The 6,865-nt window shown below is 48.8% G+C and overlaps 1 pseudogene; it reads left to right on the forward strand.

Moving 5' to 3' along the window:
- Positions 1–3,630: 3,630 nt before the first annotated feature.
- On the forward strand, positions 3,631–5,092 carry LOC142791303 (uncharacterized; annotated as a pseudogene).
- Positions 5,093–6,865: the final 1,773 nt, after the last annotated feature.

Genomic DNA, 6,865 nt, shown 5'->3' on the forward strand with positions numbered 1-6,865 from the left:
CGAACCTCCAACTTTCCGGTTAACAGCCGATCAAGCTAGCCAATTGCGCCACGGAGACAGTCCTGCTCCACTCTCACCACCATCAGAACATATCTCAGCCCACAGAAAAAAAAAGCGCCGCACAACCACCGGGTAGGCTCGAACCTCCAACCTTTCGGTTAACAGCCGATCGCGCAAGCCAATTTTGCCAGGGAGACAGTCCTGCTCCACTCTCACCACCATCAGAACATATCTTCAAAGCTATCAGCCCAAAGAAAAAACAGCGCCATACCACCACAGGCTGGGCTCGAACCTCCGACCTTTTGGTTAACAGCCGATCGCGCTAGCCAATTGCGCCATGGAGACAGTCCTGCTCCACTCTCACCACCATCAGAACATATCTTCAAAGCTATCAGCCCAAAGAAAAAAAAGCACCGCACCACCACCGGGTGGGCTCGAACCTCCAAATTTTCGGTTAACAGCCGATCACGCTAGCCAATTGCGCCACGGAGACAGTCCTGCTCCACTCTCACCACCATCAGAACATATCTTCAAAGCTATCAGCCCACAGAAAAAAAAGCGCCGCACAACCACCGGGTAGGCTCGAACCTCCGACTTTTCGGTTAACAGCCGATCGCGCTAGCCAATTGCGCCACGGAGACTGTCCTGCTCCACTCTCACCACCATAAGAACATATCTTCAAAGCTATCAGCCCAAAGAAAAAAAAGCGCCGCACCACCACTGGGTGGGCTCAAACCTCCGACCTTTTGGTTAACAGCCGATCGCGCTAGCCAATTGCGCCACGGAGACAGTCATGCTCCACTCTAACCCATCATCAGAACATATCTTCAAAGCTATCAGCGCAAAGAAAAAAAAGCGCTGCACCACCACCAGGTAGGCTCGAACCTCCAACTTTTCGGTTAACAGCCGATCGCGCTAGCCAATTGCGCCACGGAGACAGACCTGCTGCATCACCACCATAAGAACATATCATCAGAGCTATCAGCCCGAAAAAAAAAGCGCCACACCACCATTGGTGGGCTCGAACCTCCGACCTTTTCGGTTAACAGCCGATCGCGCTGGCCAATTGCGCCACGGAGACAGTCCTGCTCCACTCTCACCAAAATTAGAACATATCTTCAAAGCTATCAGCTCAAAGAAAAAAAAGCGCCGCACCACCACCGGGTGGGCTGGAACCTCCAACCTTTCGGTTAACAGCAGATCGCGCTAGCCAATTGCGCCACGGAGACAATCGTGCTCCACTCTCACCACCATCAGAACATATCTTCAAAGCTATCAGCGCAAAGAAAAAAAAGCGCCGCACCACCACCGGGTGGGCTCGAACCTCCAACCTTTCGGTTAACAGCCGATCGCGCAAGCCAATTTTGCCATGGAGACAGTGATGCTCCACTCTCACCACCATCAGAACATATCTTCAAAGGTATCAGCCCAAAAAAAGCGCCGCACCACCACTGGGTGGGCTCGAACCTCCGACTTTTCGGTTAACAGCCGATCTCGCTAGCCAATTGCGCCACGAAACAGTCCTGCTCCACTTCCACCACCATCAGAACATATCTTCAAAGCTATCAGCCCAAAGAAAAAAAACCACAGCACCACCACCGGGTGGGCTCGAACCTCCAACTTTTCGGTTAACAGCCAATCGCGCTAGCCAATTGCGCCACGGAGACAGTCCTGCTCCACTCTCACCATCATCAGAACATATCTTCAAAGCTATCAGCACAAAGAAAAAAAGCGCCGCACCACCCCCGGGTGGGCTCGAACCTCCAACCTTTCGGTTAACAGCCGATCGCGCTAGCCAACTGCGCCACGGAGACAGTCGTGCTCCACTCTCACCACCATCAGAACATATCTTCAAAGCTATCAGCCCAAAGAAAAAAAAGCGACGCGCCACCACCGGGTGGGCTCGAACCTCCAACCTTCCGGTTAACAGCCGATCACGCTAGCCAATTGCGCCTAGGAGACAGTCCTGCTCCACTCTCACCACCATCAGAACATATCTTCAAAGCTATCAGCCCGAAGAAAAAAGCAACACACCACTCCCGGGAGGGCTCGAAACTCCAACCTTTCGGTCAACAGCCGATCGCGCTAGCCCATTGCGCCACGGAGACAGTCTTGCTCATCTCTCACCACCATCAGATCATATCATCAAAGCTATCAGCCCAAAGAAAAAAAAAGCACCACACCACCACCGGATGGGCTCGAACCTCCAACTTTTCGGTTAACAGCCGATCGCGCTGGCCAATTGCGCCACGGAGACAGTCCTGCTCCATTCTCACCACAATTAGAACATATCTTCAAAGCTATCAGCCCAAAGAAAAAAAAAGCACCGCACCACCACCGGGTGGGCTGGAAGCTCCAACCTTTCGGTTAACAGCAGATCGCGCTAGCCAATTGCGCCACGGAGAAAATCGTGCTCCACTCTCACCACCATCAGAACATATCTTCAAAGCTATCAGCCCAAAGAAAAAAAAGCGCCGCACCACCACTGGGTGGGCTCGAACCTCCGACCTTTTGGTTAACAGCCGATCGCGCTAGCCAATTGCACCACGGAGACAGTCCTGCTCCACTCTCACCACCATCAGAACATATTTTCAAAGCTATCAGCCCAAAGAAAAAAAGCACTGCACCACCACCGGGTGGGCTCGAACCTCCAAATTTTCGGTTAACAGCCGATCACGCTAGCCAATTGCGCCACGGAGACAGTCCTGCTCCACTCTCACCACCATCAGAACATATCTTCAAAGCTATCAGCCCACAGAAAAAAAAGCACCGCACAACCACCGGGTAGGCTCGAACCTCCGACTTTTCGGTTAACAGCCGATCGCGCTAGCCAATTGCGCCACGGACGGAGACAGTCCTGCTCCACTCTCACCACCATCAGAACATATCTTCAAAGCTATCAGCCCACAGAAAAAAAGCGCCGCACAACCACCGGGTAGGCTCGAACCTCAAACTTTTCGGTTAACAGCCGATCGCGCTAGCCAATTGCGCCACGGAGACAGACCTGCTCCACTCTCACCACCATAAGAACATATGATCAAAGCTATCAGCCCGAAAAAAAAAGCGCCACACCACCACTGGGTGGGCTCGAACCTCCGACCTTTTGGTTAACAGCCGATCGCGCTAGCCAATTGCGCCACGGAGACAGTCCTGCTCCCCTCTCACCACCATCAGAACATGTTTTCAAAGCTATCAGCCCAAAGAAAAAAAAGCGCCGCACCACCACCGGGTGGGCTCGAACCTCCAACTTTCCGGTTAACAGCCGATCAAGCTAGCCAATTGCGCCACGGACGGAGACAGTCCTGCTCCACTCTCACCACCATCAGAACATATCTTCAAAGCTATCAGCCCACAGAAAAAAAAGCGCCGCACAACCACCGGGTAGGCTCGAACCTCCAACTTTTCGGTTAACAGCCGATCGCGCTAGCCAATTGCGGTGACTCGGTGACTGCACCACAATGCAGCCATCTAATCCACTTACCTTTGCAATGCAGACGACCATACTTGTGTTTGCCAGCCTGCAGCTGTCGAACATGAAAGGCCTATCCTCGGGGGCGTCATCTATGTTGGTGCTGCCGGGCTCCGAAAGCGAGCCAGGCTCCTGCCGCCTACTACGCACCAACTGCTCGTCCCCACCGGATATTACGTCGGAGGAACTACTATCACCGGAAATCACCGTGCTATGGAAGGCCGCATCGTCATCAACCACAGCATCATCAAGTATAAAGGAACATCACCCGCCGACGCCACTTCGTGGGCTCGGTGACTGCACCACAATGCAGCCATCTAATCCACTTACCTTTGCAATGCAGACGACCATACTTGTGTTTGCCAGCCTGCAGCTGTCGAACATGATAGGCCTATCCTCGGGGGCGTCATCTATGTTGGTGCTGCCGGGCTCCGAAAGCGAGCCAGGCTCCTGCCGCCTACTACGCACCAACTGCTCGTCCCCACCGGATATTACGTCGGAGGAACTACTATCACCGGAAATCACCGTGCTATGGAAGGCCGCATCGTCATCAACCACAGCATCATCAAGTATAAAGGAACATCACCCGCCGACGCCACTTCGTGGGCTCGGTGACTGCACCACAATGCAGCCATCTAATCCACTTACCTTTGCAATGCAGGTTAGTAAATCGTATGTCCTCTTCGCTAAAAAGTCGAGTAATTACTTCCTGGTGCAGTTCCCGAGCCCCCACTGCTGTATTGCTATTGCTGTTGAGTGTGCTCATATGATTCACTCGTTGCTGATCTTATCGGGTGACGTCGAAACTAATCCTGGCCCTAACGGAAACGCTGCTATTCTTACTGAACTACAAAAGCTAAGTGCCGGCCAGGCCCAGCTGATTGCCGAAGTTCAGAGTTTGAAATCTCAACTAAGCACAACGGATAAAAGAATAACAGACTTAAACAAACGAATGGGCGATCTCGAAACACATTACCAAACTCTTCTTCCCCTCAGAAATGATATCGAAAAAACACAGGCTAACGTAATCAACATGACTAAAAAAATTCAAGAGCTAGAAACTTCCCTGGATGACGCTGAAAACAGGTCGCGCCGGAATAACCTTCTATTCTACGGCATCCCTGACCCAACTAGGAATGAAACGTGGGCTGAATCTGAAAAAATGATAATCGATATCTGCAACAATAACCTTGGACTAACAGTGCAGCCTAACGACATAGAACGCGCACATCGTCTCGGTATTCATTCACTAAACAGAAATCGTCCCATAATTGTGAAATTTTTATCATACAAAACCAGAGATGCACTTTTATCAAACGGCAGGAAACTGAAGAACACTAACTACAGCATCGGGGAGGATTTTCCCGCCCCGTTCAATATGCGCGCAAGCAATTACTTGCATTTGCAAAAGCACGTTCGGACAAGTTCTCCTTGCGGTTCAAAACACTGCACGTCGGGTCGAAGCGCTATATATTTGACGCATCATCACACATGGTTAAGGAAATTGCATAGCGGTTACCCCGCCAACAAAGAGCAATAAAACGCCAAACGGCTTCCCCATGTCATGTTCTCTCGTTTTCCGTAATATTCACTAACATACGTAGCCTTCTTCCAAAACGTGAACTCATATCTAACATTATCTCGTCATCAAAAAGCAACATACTCGTATTAACAGAAACGTGGCTTACCAGCGATATAACGGATGCGGAAATATTAACTGACTTACAGGACTTCCACGTGTACCGAAATGACCGAAATGGCTCACGGGGGGGCGGAGTACTTATCGCAGTTCGTCGGGGCATATCTTGCTCCGTTGTTAACGTCGATTCCGATACCGAATCCCTGTGGCTAATTTGTCGTACTAACACCGTAACTGTCCTACTTGGCGTCTGCTACAGGCCCCCGCAAACGGATCCAAATTTTCCATGTCATCTGAACAATTCCATTCAAAAACTTACTTCCGCTTACCCAAAGGCTCGCATTCTTCTGTTCGGTGATTTTAACTACCCTAATATTGACTGGCAAAACATAGTTACTTCTACATTATCATGTCACGCAGAGGCGAAAAACTTCCTCGATGTATGTCTCAACTTTAACCTTACACAATTAGTCGCCCAACCAACCCGTGTCACACGAGGATCAGCAAATATTCTCGACCTGATATTAACCAATAGCCCCGAGAACCTATTATCTATTACTTACCTTCCTGAGATCAGCGACCACAAGGTCATACATGCTTTATTTTCATTTACCTCGACCAAAAAACAGACGACTAATAAAACAATTGTTCTTTATGATAAGGGTAACTATAGTGCAATATCTGAAGATCTCAGTAACTCTTTTAATCAGTATGAATCTACATTTCACACGCGCTCAGTTCATGACAACTGGTTGATCTTTAAGGACAAAGTAAATCACCTCTCTGATATGTTTATCCCGAAGATTACTTTTCAAACTAACCGCAATAAACCATGGTTTTCTCGGCATTTAAAAAAACTTGAAAACAAAAAGAAACGACTTTTTCGTACCGCCAAACGCAACGGCAAGCCTACTGCATGGCAAAAATACATCGAAGCTGAAAAATCATATTTGCTATCTGTTCGTAAAGCCAAATACTCGTTTTACTATATAGACTTACCTAATCTCTTAATCAGGAACCCCAAGCAATTCTGGCAAGTTCTAAACCCCACACATCCTTGCGATATTAAACTAACGAATGATTCACACGAGACAGTGACTGACCATGATTGCGCAGAAATATTCAACGAAGCATTTGCATCTGTCTTCACTACTGAACTTGACATGCCCTCACAGTCGCCATCATTTAGCGTAGAAACTTTCATGCCTGCTGTCACCTTCTTCGAAGAAGGCATTTCATCTATAATCCACAAATTAAAACTTTCTTCATCAGCTGGTATGGATTCCATCAACTCGAAACTCCTCAAGAATGTGAAATCGACTTGCGCAGCATACTTATGTCTTATCTTCTCACAGTCACTCACCTCAGGAATCATGCCGGATGATTGGAAAACGGGCAAGGTCGTTCCAGTCTACAAATCAGGTAACAGAAACTCACCCTTGAACTACCGCCCCATTTCATTAACCAGCGTGCCTTGTAAGATCATGGAACACGTCATCTACTCACAAATCTTCAATTTTTTAGACTCCAACGAATTTTTTCATCCTTCACAGCACGGATTTCGAAAGGGCCTTTCTTGCGAAACCCAATTAGCACAATTCGTTCATGACCTGCAGACTAATCTCGACTGTAATATCCAAACCGACTCAATATTCCTTGATTTTGCAAAAGCTTTCGACAAGGTTCCTCACCAGCGTCTGTTACTGAAACTTTCAAAACTAAACTTGCATCCTAACATCTTCAGGTGGCTTGAGGAG

The sequence above is a fragment of the Rhipicephalus microplus genome, unplaced genomic scaffold, assembly GCF_043290135.1.
Source record: "Rhipicephalus microplus isolate Deutch F79 unplaced genomic scaffold, USDA_Rmic scaffold_158, whole genome shotgun sequence".
In the NCBI taxonomy this organism is placed as follows: Eukaryota; Metazoa; Arthropoda; class Arachnida; order Ixodida; family Ixodidae; genus Rhipicephalus; species Rhipicephalus microplus.